The sequence below is a fragment of the Bufo bufo genome, chromosome 2 (assembly GCF_905171765.1).
Source record: "Bufo bufo chromosome 2, aBufBuf1.1, whole genome shotgun sequence".
Lineage (NCBI taxonomy): Eukaryota > Metazoa > Chordata > Amphibia > Anura > Bufonidae > Bufo > Bufo bufo.
This window is the reverse complement of record NC_053390.1, coordinates 641238592-641254393: the sequence shown is the minus strand read 5'-3', so window position 1 is coordinate 641254393 and position 15802 is coordinate 641238592.

Below are 15802 nucleotides of genomic sequence, written 5' to 3'. Positions count from 1 at the left end.
GAGGAGGAGCGTAGTCATGTCCTATCTGATTGGAGTACACGTCAATGACGTCATCGGTGAACGCCCCTCTTGCGACTGTTGCCATAAACATCTCTCAACTCGGGCTGCGGGTTAGGCGTAAGGGTCACGTGATCGAAAGACGTGATGGTTGTGTGGCCATATTAAGTGTGGTGATAACGTCTCTGCCATTGTACGCTTGTTACGTAGTAGAGCGCTTACTCCCATGATGTAGTATAGAATAAGAGCTGCTGCACTTGGTGTTTGGCAGTGACTTCCATCAGTGTTTATTTCTGAGCAAAACCAGGAGCAGAGCCTCCAGAGTTAAAGGTTATGGACACTTTTGTAAAAAAAAAAATATATATTTTTTACACTAATTAATATATTTTGTGGAGAAAATCATTTCTCCAATTGGTTCTATTTATCTATCTCTCTTCGTTTTGGGTCCACCACCTGCTGTGCTTCCTATGCACAGCAGGCCGCTCTCTGTGAGTTTACGGAGAATCCGTCATCTGACGTATTTTCTGTAACGCCTCCTGTGTGCACACCGGAGCGCGCACTGTCTCTCTCCTCTACCCCTTCCTTCAGGATGGCAGAGCGGTGCAGACTGTCAGCTGTAACAAGCTGCAGACATAACCCCTTCCATGCCGCTGTATGGAAGGGGCTAGCCATTGGGCCCAATGCCGCCTATGCCACCAACCAAACCCCCCCCACCCCGTTCAAGATCACCCCCTCAAGCGGCAGTGGTGAGCAGAATGTCAGTGTAACACACAGTTGACACTCTACTTGCTGGCACCAATGTCGGCCGTTTATCCCCTTTCATGCCGCAGTCCTTAGGGACCGCTGTATGGAGGGGCTAAGCATCGGGCTGCTGTTCTGCTGTGGCAGCGGCCCGATACTTTAATGGTTAGAAGAGGGAGCTCCCTCTCCCATCGGGCTGCTGTGGCAGCGTCCCGGTGGTTACCATGACAACCAGACACCTTCACGGGCATTCGGCTCGCCATGGTATAGCTGATCCTGATCAAGCTCCTGCTAAAGGTAGGACACAAAACCTACAAAAATGGAGCTCACCATGTACCAGTACAAAAATATAAATACTTTATTGAAGTCATGACAATACATATATAAACGATGTTGCTATTAAAGGGAGTTTGTCACCACAATCTGCCCTTATAGACCACTTACAGTGGGATGCGAAAGTTTGGGCAACCTTGTTAATCGTCATGATTTTCCTGTATAAATCGTTGGTTGTTGCGATAAAAAATGTCAGTTAAATATATCATATAGGAGACACACACAGTGATATTTGAGAAGTGAAATGAAGTTTATTGGATTTGCAGAAAGTGTGCTATAATTGTTTAAACAAAATTAGGCAGGTGCATAAATTTGGGCACTGTTGTCATTTTATTGATTCCAAACCCTTTAGAACTAATTATCGGAACTCAAATTGGCTTGGTAAGCTCAGTGACCCCTGACCTACATAGACAGGTGAATCCAATTATGAGAAAGAGTATTTAAGGGGTTCAATTGTAAGTTTCCCTCCTCTTTTAATTTTCTCTGAAGAGTAGCAACACGGGGGTCTCAAAACAACTCTCAAATGACCTGAAGACAAAGATTGTTCACCATCATGGTTTAGGGGAAGGATACAGAAAGCTGTCTCAGAGATTTCAGCTGTCTGTTTCCACAGTTAGGAACATATTGAGGAAATGGAAGACCACAGGCTCAGTTCAAGTTAAGGCTCGAAGTGGCAGACCAAGAAAAATCTCGGATAGACAGAAGCGACGAATAGTGAGAACAGTCAGAGTCAACCCACAGACCAGCACCAAAGACCTACAACATCATCTTGCTGCAGATGGAGTCACTGTGCATCGTTCAACCATTGGGCGCACTTTACACAAGGAGATGCTGTATGTGAGAGTGATGCAGAGGAAGCCTTTTCTCCGCCCACAGCACAAAAAGTGCCGCGTGAGGTGGGCTAAAGCACATTTGGACAAGCCAGCTTCATTTTGGAATAAGGTGCTGTGGACTGATGAAACTAAAATTGAGTTATTTGGCCATAACAAGGGGCGTTATGCATGGAGGAAAAAGAACACAGCATTCCAAGAAAAACACCTGCTACCTACAGTAAAATATGGTGGTGGTTCCATCATGCTGTGGGGCTGTGTGGCCAGTGCAGGGACTGGGAATCTTGTCAAAGTTGAGGGACGCATGGATTCCACTTAGTATCAGCAGATTCTGGAGACCAATGTCCAGGAATCAGTGACAAAGCTGAGGCTGCGCCGGGGCTGGATCTTTCAACAAGACAACGACCCTAAACACTGCTCAAAATCCACTAAGGCATTTATGCAGAGGAACAAGTACAACGTTCTGGAATGGCCATCTCAGTCCCCAGACCTGAATATAATTGAAAATCTGTGGTGTGACTTAAAGAGAGCTGTCCATGCTCGGAAGCAGGGGTCAAGTCCTGGGGAAAAAAGTGTGGGAACTTACCCAAGATCCACTGCAACCCCCTCCCCCCCCCCCCCCAAAAAAAAATATATATATATTTCGCTGAAAATTCAGTGCAAAATTTATTGTAAAGTGCCAGTTTACACAAACAACTGCAAAATTAACATGAAATACACATGGAGATCCCAGTGCCAGCTGCCTTGCTGGTGGACGATTGGCATATACTTCTGCTGTAGCCCACAGCATAAGTATATGCCAATCGTCCACCAGCAAGGCAGCTGGCACTGGGATCTCCATGTTATTGGTCAGTTAATACATCAGGGACCCCCTGGCATGGGGCCTGGGCATAGTTAAGTGCAAACTGGGTGATCCATAGGCAGGACCGGGTGGCTGCCCTCATCCACCAGCCCGTCCCTAATGCCAGTCAATACCCCCTTAGGAAATCTCTCATCAGATGTGAGAGCAGCAGCGATCGATCAGCCAGGATTAATGTGCACAGTGGGAGGCCTCGCTTAGGCAAGTGACAAACTCAGCTCTGCTACATCTACAATGAGCAACTACAACAAATGTAATGCCAAACTGCAGTTCCTCTATGTGATGCCTTGGATAGCTTCCACTGGACCCACAGGCTGTGGGTCCAGTGGAAGCTATCTGAGGCATCACAATCGCATAGAGGAACTGCAGTTTGGCATTACATTTGTTGTAGTTGCTCATTGTAGATGTAGCAGAGCTGAGTTTGTCACTTGCCTAAGATTGAGGAGGGGGGGGGGGGGGGCGCAGTTTGTCACTTGCCTAAGGCCAGGGTAAGGGGGGCCTCCCACCCAGGCTGTGCACATTAATCCTGGCTGATCGATCTCTTCTGGCCTGCTGCTGTGCTGCCTGCAGTCACATCTGATGAGAGTACTGACTGAGATAAAAGAGGGGGTATTGACTGGTCTGGTCTGGGGCTGCTGGCCACCGGCGCTCCCACCAGGCGGGTTAGGGCCCCCGGACTCACTCAGGGACAGTCACAGACACTTAGACTGGTCTGGACCGGACCACCAGGACCCCGGTCCGGTCGGATGGTCCAGCCACGCTCACCTCAGCAGACAGTCAGGCAGGGGCGTACACAGAAATCATTGGGCCCCATAGCTTTTATGCCTTGCAGGATAGCAGGAAATCTGAGTGACATTACATGATGTAATAGCACCCAGCTTTTCTGCTCTCCTGCATGGCACATGTGGAGAGACATGAGAAAGCTGAGTAACACAACCCTCCTATCTTCTCATGCCTCTGCACTTGTGCCATGCAGGACATCAGGAAAGCTGAGTCACATTACATAATGTAGTGACACCCAGCTTCCCTCCTGTTCTGAATGGCATATGTGCAGAGGAATAGCCTGGGAAAGCTGAGTGACCCCCTCCCCCTTCCTCCACACATACACCTCTGCACTGTCCTCACCTACAAGTCGTCACTTACTTCATTACTGGTTGTGGCAATCCAGAGGAATCAGGCGGGGGCGGAGCTAACAGGCAGGAGGCGGGGCTAGCAGACGGGAGACAGTTAGGAAGATAGACAGGGGCGGGGACTCTCCTCCACTGCAGAGCCCCCCCTTCCTCACGGGCCCCATAGCAGCTGCGTGGTCTGCCTATATGGTAGGTACGCCACTGCTTTAGGCAGTCGCAGGCTCAGGATAGGAGGAGGGGAGCTCTCAGCCAGGAGGGGGGGGGGAGTCAGTCAGTCAGTGAGTCTTCCGTCCTCAACTGAAGCCGCTCCCCTTCCCTCCTCACTTAGCCTGCCCTGCACAGTGCGAGTCACGCAGGGCCTCGCCTCCGCTCCGCCCCCTGTGAATCTGAATTAACCGCTTCCCCTCCTGGTCCTTTTGCCCTGAAAGGGAACGGCGTTCCTGCCATGAAAAAAGTGCAGGAACGCCGTTCCCACGCGTTCCCCCTCGACTCGACCCCTGCTCGGAAGCCATCAAACCTGAATGAACTAAAGATGTTTTGTAAAGAGGAATGGTCCAAAATACCTTCAACCAGAATCCAGACTCTCATTGGAACCTACAGGAAGTGTTTAGAGGCTGTAATTTCTGCAAAAGGAGGATCTACTAAATATTGATTTCATTTCTTTTTTGTGGTGCCCAAATTTATGCACCTGCCTAATTTTGTTTAAACAATTATAGCACACTTTCTGTAAATCCAATAAACTTCATTTCACTTCTCAAATATCACTGTGTGTGTCTCCTATATGATATATTTAACTGACATTTTTTATCATAACCAACGATTTATACAGGAAAATCATGACAATTAACAAGGTTGCCCAAACTTTCGCATCCCACTGTACATAGCACTGTAGTATAACTATAGATCAGTCAAATGGTACCTTTGTCTTTTTGTTTGGATGTTCATCAGGGGCAAAAACTGAGTTTTATTCATATGTAAATGAGGGCTCGCAAGTGCCCAGGGGCGGCATTCGGGCTGTAAGTGCCCAGGCCACTCTTCCTTCTTCTCACATAACCCCTCCCCAGCCTGTTGCTTGTCCTGCCCTGTAAGCCTCTTACATCATCCAGTGTACTGGCCGATATCCCGCCGGCGCATGCGCACTGTGATGACCATTGTGGGCAGCAGCATCATTCCATGCAGTGCGCATGAGCGGGCGGGATATCGGCCAGTACACTGGATGACGTAAGAGGCTTACAGGCCGGGTTTTGCCCCTGGTGAACATCCAAACAGAAAGACAAAGGTACCATTTGACTGATCTATAGTTATGCTACAGTTCTATGTACAGTGGTCTATAAGGGCAAATTGTGGTGACAGACTCCCTTTAAAAACAGGTTAGCAGAAAGGAACACCATCCTGGTGGGACATTGGCTACACATACATGTTATGATATAAACAGCTACTTGTCAGTATATAATAAATACATAACTAAAATAAAGGTGGGTCTCATGCATTACATGGCTGTATATTTGAAGCATAAAGCCTGCAGGGTATTCCCAGCAAGTATTCTGGAAAACACAGACACAGGCACGGTAACACAAAACCTGTAACACTAGTATAAATGGCTGATGGAAGGAGACCTACCAAACGAGCCCCGTGTGTCCAGAACCAGGATGGCGCTACCCTGACGAAGGCACGCCGAAACGCGCGTCGGGGTAGCGCCATCCTGGTTCTGGACACACAGGGCTCGTTTTGGTCTCCTTGCGCCATGCTCGAGACTCCTCCCCGCACGTTTCTTGGCTGCTACGCAGCCAAAAAACGTGCAGGTAAGTACTGCCCTCACTGTAATGCCAATAGCCATGTTGGCTACTGGCATTACAGTGATTGGCTGGCCGGAACGCATCATCGGGTGCTATATAGTACCCCATGACGCATGTTCGGCTCATTCGTAGTCAGGGAGAGCTGAGCATAGGAAGGGACAGAGAGTTTAGGGAGTGAAATTGAATATTTGTTTTGTACAAAAATGTTTCAGAGACCCAAAAGTCCTTGTAAGGACTATTGTGTGTGACAGCAGCAATATATGTTTGTAGCGCAACCTGTGCTAAATTGCTCAGTTTTAGGGAGAGCTGTGCATAGGAAGGGACAGACAGTGTAATGAGTGTAATAGGAAAATTTTTGTACAAAAAACTTTTCAGAGACCCAAAAGTCCTTTTAAGGACTATTGTGTGTGACAGCAGCAATATATATTTTTAGCACATCCTGCGCTAAAAACCGTGTAATAGTCCGCTGAGGACAGTTAAATTATTCGCACCACATCGCCTGTGAAAAGTGTGCGCATCCATAAAATATCAGTGACATCCAGTGTACTTTTTCCGTAGACGGTGTCCGCTGCGGACAGTTAAATTATCAACGCCACATCTCCTGTTTAAAGTGTGCGCATCCCTAAAATATCTGTGACATCCAGTGTACCTTTTTCCGTAGACACTGTGAACAGTGACCTTACCTGTGGTACCTGTCCTGTATAACGTTTCCTAATCACAAGTACCTTTGTAAATTTTTTTGAGCATACACTTCCAAATCCTACGCTACTGAACGTGTGATATACTTTCAAGCATATATCACATTTAAAATGAAGAAGGCGAACAGTAATGGACGGGGAAGTGGCCGTGATGCTGATGGTGCAAGCAGAGGCCGTGGCCCTGGGCACGTTAAAACTGTGCCTGCTGCCAAAGCACAAGAAACACACTCATCCACGATACCTAGCTTCATGTCCCAGTTTGCAGGGTGACGCAGGCAACCACTCTTGAAGTCAGACCAGTGCGAACAGGTGGTCGGTTGGATTGCAGCAGATAATGCTTCCAGTCGGTTAAGCACCATCCTGTCTTCCACCATGTCCAGTCTCAGTAGCCAGGAGTCTGGTCAACACAATCCTCACCTTGATCCTCCTTCCTCCCACCATGTACAGTCTGGCCAAACAAGTGATCCCACACTCGGATATTCCGAGGACCTCTTTTCATCGCCATTACTTGATTTGGCCCTCTCGCCAAGCACACTTGAAAAGGGACATGAGATCTTGTGCTCTGATTCCCAACCTCTTGAGCATCCACAGTCACAAGAACATGATGGTGGGAAACGGCAATTAGTGTTTAATGAGGTGGATGATGATAAGACACAGTTGTCAATCACTGAGGTTGTGGTTAGGTCAACAAATCAGGAGGATGATCAGAGTGAGGAAGTGAAAGAGGAGGTGGTGGACGATGAGGTCACTGACCCAACCTGGGAAGTTGGAAAGCCGAGCGAGGAGAGCAGTACAGAGGGGGAGGGATCTGCAGCACCACAACATGCTGGAAAAGGCAGTGGGGTGGCAAAAAGGAGAAGGCGGGCCACACCAAACAGGCCCGCAACTGTTCCACGGAGCACCCCCTTGCAGAAATCTCCCTTGCCAAGGGGTAGATGTTCCGCAGTATGCCGCTTTTTTGAGGAAAGTGCGGACGACAAAAGAATAGTAGTTTGCAACCTGTACCATACGAAAATGAGCCGGGGCGTGAACACTAGCAACCTCACCACCACCAGCATGATCTGCCACATGGCATCCAAGCACCGTAATAAGTGGGACGAACGCCTGGTTCCACAATCTGTGTCTGCGGGTCACACCACTGCCTCCTCTTCCCATTTGTTACATGCTGGCCAATCCCCTGATGAAGGCGCCGGCCTGGATGCCTCCCGCCCAGCACCTGGACCTTCGCAAGCACCATCAGCGACCACATCCACTTCCGTGTCCCAGCGCAGCGTCCAAATATCCTTACCCCAGGCCTTTGAATGCAAGCGAAAATACCCAGCCACCCACCCACAGGTCATAGCACTAAATGCGCAGCTTTCCAAATTACTGGCCCTGGAAATGTTGCCATTTAGGCTTGTGGACACTGAGGCCTTCCGCAGCCTGATGTCGGCGGCCGTCCCACATTATGCAGTCCCCAGCCGCCACTATTTTTCAAGGTGTGCCGTACCCGCCTTACACCAACATGTGTCCCGTAACATCACCCGTGCCCTGACCATTGGAGTTATTGGGAAGGTCCACTTAACCACAGACACATGGACAAGTGCATTCGGCCAGGGACACTAGAGTTCCCTGACGACACACTGGGTTAATGTTGTAGAGGCCGGGAGCGAGTCGTACCCTGGGATGGCACAGGTGCTACTGACGCCAAGGATTGCAAGCCCATCGATCAGGGTTTCCGCCAGCACTTACGTTAGTGGCTCCAAACCCCACTTCTCCTCCTCCACTCCTGACCTTACCTGTGGTACCTGTCCTGTATAACGTTTCCTAATCACAAGTACCTTTGTAAATTTTTTTGAGCATACACTTCCAAATCCTACGCTACTGTACATGTGACATACTTTCAAGCATATATCACATTTAAAATGAAGAAGGCGAACAGTAATGGACGGGGAAGTGGCCGTGATGCTGATGGTGCAAGCAGAGGCCGTGGCCCTGGGCACATTAAAACTGTGCCTGCTGCCAAAGCACAAGAAACACACTCATCCACGATACCTAGCTTCATGTCCCAGTTTGCAGGGTTACGCAGGCAACCACTCTTGAAGTCAGACCAGTGCGAACAGGTGGTCGGTTGGATTGCAGCAGATAATGCTTCCAGTCGGTTAAGCACCATCCTGTCTTCCACCAAGTCCAGTCTCAGTAGCCAGGAGTCTGGTCAACACAATCCTCACCTTGATCCTCCTTCCTCCCACCATGTACAGTCTGGCCAAACAAGTGATCCCACACTCGGATATTCCGAGGACCTCTTTTCATCGCCATTACTTGATTTGGCCCTCTCGCCAAGCACGCTTGAAAAGGGACATGAGATCTTGTGCTCTGATTCCCAACCTCTTGAGCATCCACAGTCACAAGAACATGATGGTGGGAAACGGCAATTAGTGTTTAATGAGGTGGATGATGATAAGACACAGTTGTCAATCACTGAGATTGTGGTTAGGTCAACAAATCAGGAGGATGATCAGAGTGAGGAAGTGAAAGAGGAGGTGGTGGACGATGAGGTCACTGACCCAACCTGGGAAGTTGGAAAGCCGAGCGAGGAGAGCAGTACAGAGGGGGAGGGATCTGCAGCACCACAACATGCTGGAAAAGGTAGTGGGGTGGCAAAAAGGAGAAGGCGGGCGACACCAAACAGGCCCGCAACTGTTCCACGGAGCACCCCCTTGCGGAAATCTTCCTTGCCAAGGGGTAGATGTTCCGCAGTATGCTGCTTTTTTGAGGAAAGTGCGGACGACAAAAGAATAGTAGTTTGCAACCTGTACCATACGAAAATGAGCCGGGGCGTGAACACTAGCAACCTCACCACCACCAGCATGATCTGCCACATGGCATCCAAGCACCGTAATAAGTGGGACGAACGCCTGGGTCCACAATCTGTGTCTGCGGGTCACACCACTGCCTCCTCTTCCCATTTGTTACATGCTGGCCAATCCCCTGTCGAAGGCGCAGGCCTGGATGCCTCCCGCCCGGCACCTGGACCTTCGCAAGCACCATCAGCGACCACATCCACTTCCGTGTCCCAGCGCAGCGTCCAAATATCCTTACCCTAGGCCATTGAATGCAAGCGAAAATACCCACCCACCCACCCACAGGTCATAGCACTAAATGCGCAGCTTTCCAAATTACTGGCCCTGGAAATGTTGCCATTTAGGCTTGTGGACACTGAGGCCTTCCGCAGCCTGATGTTGGCGGCCGTCCCACATTATGCAGTCCCCAGCCGCCACTATTTTTCAAGGTGTGCCGTACCCGCCTTACACCAACATGTGTCCCGTAACATCACCCGTGCCCTGACCAATGGAGTTATTGGGAAGGTCCACTTAACCACAGACACATGGACAAGTGCATTCGGCCAGGGACACTAGAGTTCCCTGACGACACACTGGGTTAATGTTGTAGAGGCCGGGAGCGAGTCGTACCCTGGGATGGCACAGGTGCTACCGACGCCAAGGATTGCAAGCCCATCGATCAGGGTTTCCGCCAGCACTTACGTTAGTGGCTCCAAACCCCACTTCTCCTCCTCCACTTCCACCTCTGATTTATTTGCGTGCAGCACCAGTCAGTCATCAGTCGGTAGCTGGAAGCAGTGTAGCACTGCAGTGGGGAAGCATCAACAGGCCGTGCTAAAGCTGATATGCTTAGGGGACAAACAGCACACTGCCGCAGAGCTGTGGCAGGGGATAAGAGACCAGACTGAGCAGTGGCTCTCGACACTCAACCTACAACCATGCATGGTTGTGTCTGATAATGGCCGTAACTTCGTGGCGGCTTTGGAGCTCGGCAAGCTCAGACACATCCCAAGCCTAGCCCATGTGTTAAACCTTGTGGTTCAGCAGATTATCAAAACCTACCCCAAGTTGCCTGAGCTACTGGTGAAGGTGTGCCGCGTGTGTCCATTTCCGCAAGTCATCAACAGCTTCAGCCGGTCTGTCAACGCTGCAGCAGCGCTTGAAATTGCCAGCTCACCGGCTGTTGTGCGATGTGAGCACACGCTGGAACTCCACGTTCCATATGTTGGCAAGGCTTTGTGAGCAGCAGAGGGCAGTAGTGGAATACCAACTGCAACATGGTCGTCGCCTTTCCAGTCAGCTTCGGCAATTCACAAGTACTGATGGACGAACATCGGCCGGGACGATTCGCGATCACACGAACGCGATCAAATGTTCGCAAACCGCAAGTTCACGGAGGGCCGCATTCACTTTAAAGGCAGGCGAACCTGAAAAACCTTCTGGTCATATTTGCAGCCACCAAATACAAGAAGTGCATAAATCGTCCCACAACATGGACAGTGACATACCAGAGGGGGATCAATGGCAAAAATTCCCACAAAAAATATGTATTTTAATCAGAGGGCCATTTTTAAAGGGAAACTCTCAAAAATGTGCCATGCTGGAGCCTAGAAAAAATTTATTTTAGGCCAAGGGAGTACAGGCCCCAAACATTAGGCATTCACTAGACAGAAAACACCAAGTGATTATGTGGCTGGAGGTATATTAGACGGTCATTGGATATCAATTTTACTGCAGGCCAGTGGAGTACAGGCCCCCAAAATTATTCATTCAATGTACAGAAAAGAACAATTAATTAAGTGGCGGGAGGTATATTAGACGGTCATTGGATATAAATTTTACAGTAGGCCAGTACAAATACATGTCAAATCCATATGTTTAAAAGAACTAAAAATATAAAATTTATATGATAATAGGTTGCATTCGATAACACGTGGTCGTCACAGGTGTTTAATTCCTCCGAGGCCCCAACAATTTGGCATTCACCGGACAGAAAAGATCAAGTGATTATGTGGCTGGAGGTATACTAGACGGTCAATAGATATAAATTTTACTGTCAGCCAGCACAGGTCCAAAAAATTTTTCATTCACCGTACAAAAAAGAACAATTAATAATGTGGCTGGAGGTGCAATTTTACTGTTGGCCAGTTAGATTACAGGCCCCGAAAATTAGGCATTCACCGTACATAAAAGATCAAGTGATTATGTGGACGGAGGTATATTAGACGGTCAATGGATATCAATTTTATAGCAGGCCAGTGGACTACAGGCCCCAAAAATTATTAATTCACCGTACAGAAAAGAACAATTGATAATGTGGCTGGAGGTACATTAGGCTTTCATCGTATAACGATTTTACTGTTGGCCAGTTACATTACAGGCCCCAAAAATATGCATTCACCGTACAGAAAAGATCAAGTGATTATGTGGCCGGAAGGTATATTAGACGGTCAATGGATATCAATTTTACTGCAGGCCAGTGGACTACAGGCCCCAAAAATGATTCATTCACCGTACAGAAAAGAACAATTGATAATGTGGCTGGAGGTACATTAGGCGGTCACCGTATAACAATTTTACTGTTGACCAGTTAGATTACAGGCCACAAAAATTATGCATTCACCATACATAAAAGATCAAGTGATTATGTGGCCGGAGGTATATTAGACGGTCATTGGATATTAATTTTACTGCAGGCCAGTACAAATACATGTCAAATACATATGTTTAATAGAACAAAAAATATAAAATTGGATTAAAAACATGGCTAACGAAATCCCCCCTCTTAAAAAACAAACAAATGATAATAGTTGAAATTCGATAACACGTGGTCGTCACAGGTGTTGAATTCCTCCGAGGTCCAGGGGTTCCTCGCTTCTCAGAGAGTCCACATCAGCCGTTAACCCAATGTAGTTGGACACCTGTCGGTCTAGGCGTTCCCTGAGGCTGGATACGGAGGGTGGCTGTCGGTTGGTTGGCTGCAAGAATGATCTCATATTTGAAGTGACCAACACATCTTCAAACCCCCCTCTTCTTGCATGTGCTGTAGGATTGGTACTCGCAACTGTTTCTCTGTGAGTGGAAATTCCTCTGCCAGCGCCTGTAACAGCAGAATGCAGCATCTCTCGAAGCAAGGCCTGGAAATGCTGCATTCTGACAGCCCTCTGTGATGCTGGTAACATGTCTGCCATTTTGTGTTTGTACCGGGGGTCTAAGTACGTTGCCACCCAGTACTGATCCTTGCCCTTTATGCTTTTTATATGGGTGTCCCTCTTCAAACACTAAATTGTAATCGGTGGAGCGGCCTGGGTCCTGCTTATTGCCCAGGAGAATGTCGTCCTCGGTCTCCTCCCCCCATCCACGGACAACACCAGGGATCCCATAAAAGTTTAAAGCCTGCTCTTCTTGCTCCTCCTCCTCCTTCCCCCAGGCACCATCCTCCTCTGACTCCTCTTCAGACTCCTGTTGACTTGTCTCAGATGGAGTAGCCCCCCTGGGAATTCATTCAGCTTTGCGACTTCCTCATCTTCCTGTTCCTGCTCCTCGACGGCTTGATCAATGACACGACGCAATGCACGCTCCAGAAAGAAGGCGTAAGGTAGGATGTCACTGATGGCGCCCTGGCTGCGACTGACCAGTTTGGTGATCTCATCAAATGGCTGCAGAAGTCTGCATGCGTCGCGCATGAGCAGCCACTGGCGCAGTGAAAAAAAAACAAGCTCCCCAGAACCTGTCCTGCCGCAGAGTTCGTACAGGTAGTCGTTAACTGCACGTTTCTGCTTGATCAAGCATATACAGGGTGTAGTTCCAGCGCGTCGGGCAGTCACAAATCAGACGTCAGCAAGGCGAACCATGGCCGTGTAAGATCTTCTAAAATGGCCAGAGATTTTCCTTGCCTGCCGCAAGACGTCCTGGACCCCGGGGTATTTGGCAACGAATCGCTGCACGTCTAAGTTCAGGACGTGTGCCATGCACGGCACGTGTGTCATTTTGCCCTGTTTCAGCGTGCTCAGCAGATTGGCACCGTTGTCGCACACCACTTTACCAACTGTCAAATTGAGCAGGGTTAGCCACTGATTGGCCTGTGACCGCAGAGCTGAAAGGAGTGCAGGACCGATGTGGCTCTTGGCTTCCAGGTACAACAGCCGCAACACAACATGACAATGTCTCACCTGGCACGTCGAATAGGTTCTGAGGAGCTTGGGGGGTGCAGCGGAAGAGGCGGTAGCATTGGAAAAGGAGGAGTCAGAAGGAGATGGAGGATGGATGGAGGAGGAGGAGGAGAAGAAGAGGCAGGCCTGCATGCAATCCGTGGCGGTAACACCAAATCCACACGGGTGCCACGGGTTACATGCTTGACAGCTGTCAGAAGGTTCGGCCAGTGGTGTAGCTTCCCTGACCGATGTTGTGCTTTTTCAGAAGTGTAAACAGTTATATCTACTTATTTTAAAAGCAATGCTGATTTATATTCACTATTTTGTATGGATTTTCATGTAGGCCGAAGTAAGTCCATGGGAAGATTACTGTGCCGTTCAAAGAGCTAGTGTTATTGTAACAATCTATTATAAATTTAAACAGAGGATACACGACACCTGCAGATTTAGAGGCTTCATCGTTTTTTTTATCTGAACATGAATTCCACAGTGTGAGAATTGTCTAGATGTTCCTCAAAGTATACATTCATGTATCAGTTTGTCCCTCGGCTCTGAGACAAGGCCTCCAGATGTCATGGGTGTGTAGTATTGAAAATATCAGGCATGTATGAGTTAACCCTCAATGGTATGATGCTTATTGCTTATACAACAGTGCCACCTAGATATGAGCAGTTAATACTACACCAGTAGCAAAAGTGCATTCTGGGTAGTATTATGACGTCACGTTTCTTATCAATGCACACGCCTATCCAACAATGATTAGAAAGTTCCAAACTAGGAAGGTGTGTTCATCTGATAAGTTTTGGGTTAAGAAACCAGATACAAAAAAAAAAAAAAAAAGACAGAAAGAGAAAAAAAGAAAGAAAGGGAGATCTCTGGAGAAAGATTTGGATTATCAGAAAAACTCTTGAGAGCTGACTGCCCCAAGACTCTGCACAACACTTGACCCTTGGGTAATGTATATTTTTATTTATATGTATTACTGATATAAATTAATTGGCCTAATACTTAGCCAGATACCCGCTCATTTACGGACGTGTAACGTTAGTTGCTACATCAATATTTTCGCAGATTTTCAGTTACGATGCATATAACTGAATAAAGGGGAATATTGGAGAAACTCTCTGTTGGGAATCTTTATATTCCCTAGTTTGATATCAAGCCGATAATTTATAAGTTTTATTGCAATACTACCATTATCTGAGATTGGTCATCATTTTGGGCAGAGCAAGGGCTCATATCTGTTATTTAATCCATTGATTTTATATCTCTCACAATTTTAAAGCCGTATTGCATAATATTTTTGTGTTGGTTGAGTAGTGTTTTGTTGGCACCATATAGTGGCGAATTCTGGGTACTGCATATCATTGTATATTATTATAATTTACGTTGATTAATCTTTGATTGTATTCTAAACTATTGTATAATAAACCATTTATATTTTTGCATAAACGCTTGTACCCTGTTTTACTGATTGCACAAAATAATTAGGTTCTCGATTGAACTCTTGGAGATGTTTATGTCCATCTCATGGATCAATATCATTTGGATAATTTTTCTTTTGATCTATTTTTTTAAAAATATATATATAAAGCATTTGCTTTATATACCCGACACCGTGTTTGCTAGACCACGTGTCTGTGGTCAGATGCATCTTGGCACCGACACTATGTGCCAGAGATACATTCACTTGCCGCTGAACATGGCCATATAGCTCTGGGATGCTTCCGGGGACCTTCCATTGCGGTGTTCCAATGGCCACAAATTTTCTAAAGGCCTCCAAGTCCACCAGATTATATGGCAGTAGTTGGCGGGCTAGCAGTTCTGACAAGCCGGCAAGATGGTTCTCCGGCGACATCAACTTTTTACGTTCGAACATTTGGGCCACGGAAGCCTGCCTTTTGCCAGATGAACGGTGGAGTGGAGGACAAATGGGAGGAGTGAGGAGAAGAGGCAGGACGAGGAGCGCCGGGAGTGTGGCTTTGTGGCTTCTGACAGTGTTGCTCCCACTGGGCTCGGTGATGGGAGGCCAGGTTCCGTCTTAAAGCGATCGTCCCTAGGTGTGTGTTTGGCTTACCGCGACTTATGCGTTTACAGCACAGGCTGTAGCTGGCAACACTATTGTCAGCAGCTGACATGTTAAAAAAAGCCCACACTGCGGAGCCATGTGCCGGCGTCCTGGGAGCGCCAGATTTGATTGTGCATGGTGGATGGCTCGCTCCAGATACATTTGCAGTCTGCTTTTTGCCTCCTGTGCACTGCGAGTTGTGCCTGCTTCACCTCCTTCTCCCCCCCCATCTGCTGCTCCGTCTCTCCCCCTGAACTCCCCTCCTCTTCCTCTCTTGTGGGCACCCACATGACGTCCATCGACACGTCATCATAGTCACCTTCACCATCACTGACAGAGATCTCGGAGTAGGCAGCAACGACGGTGACCACCCT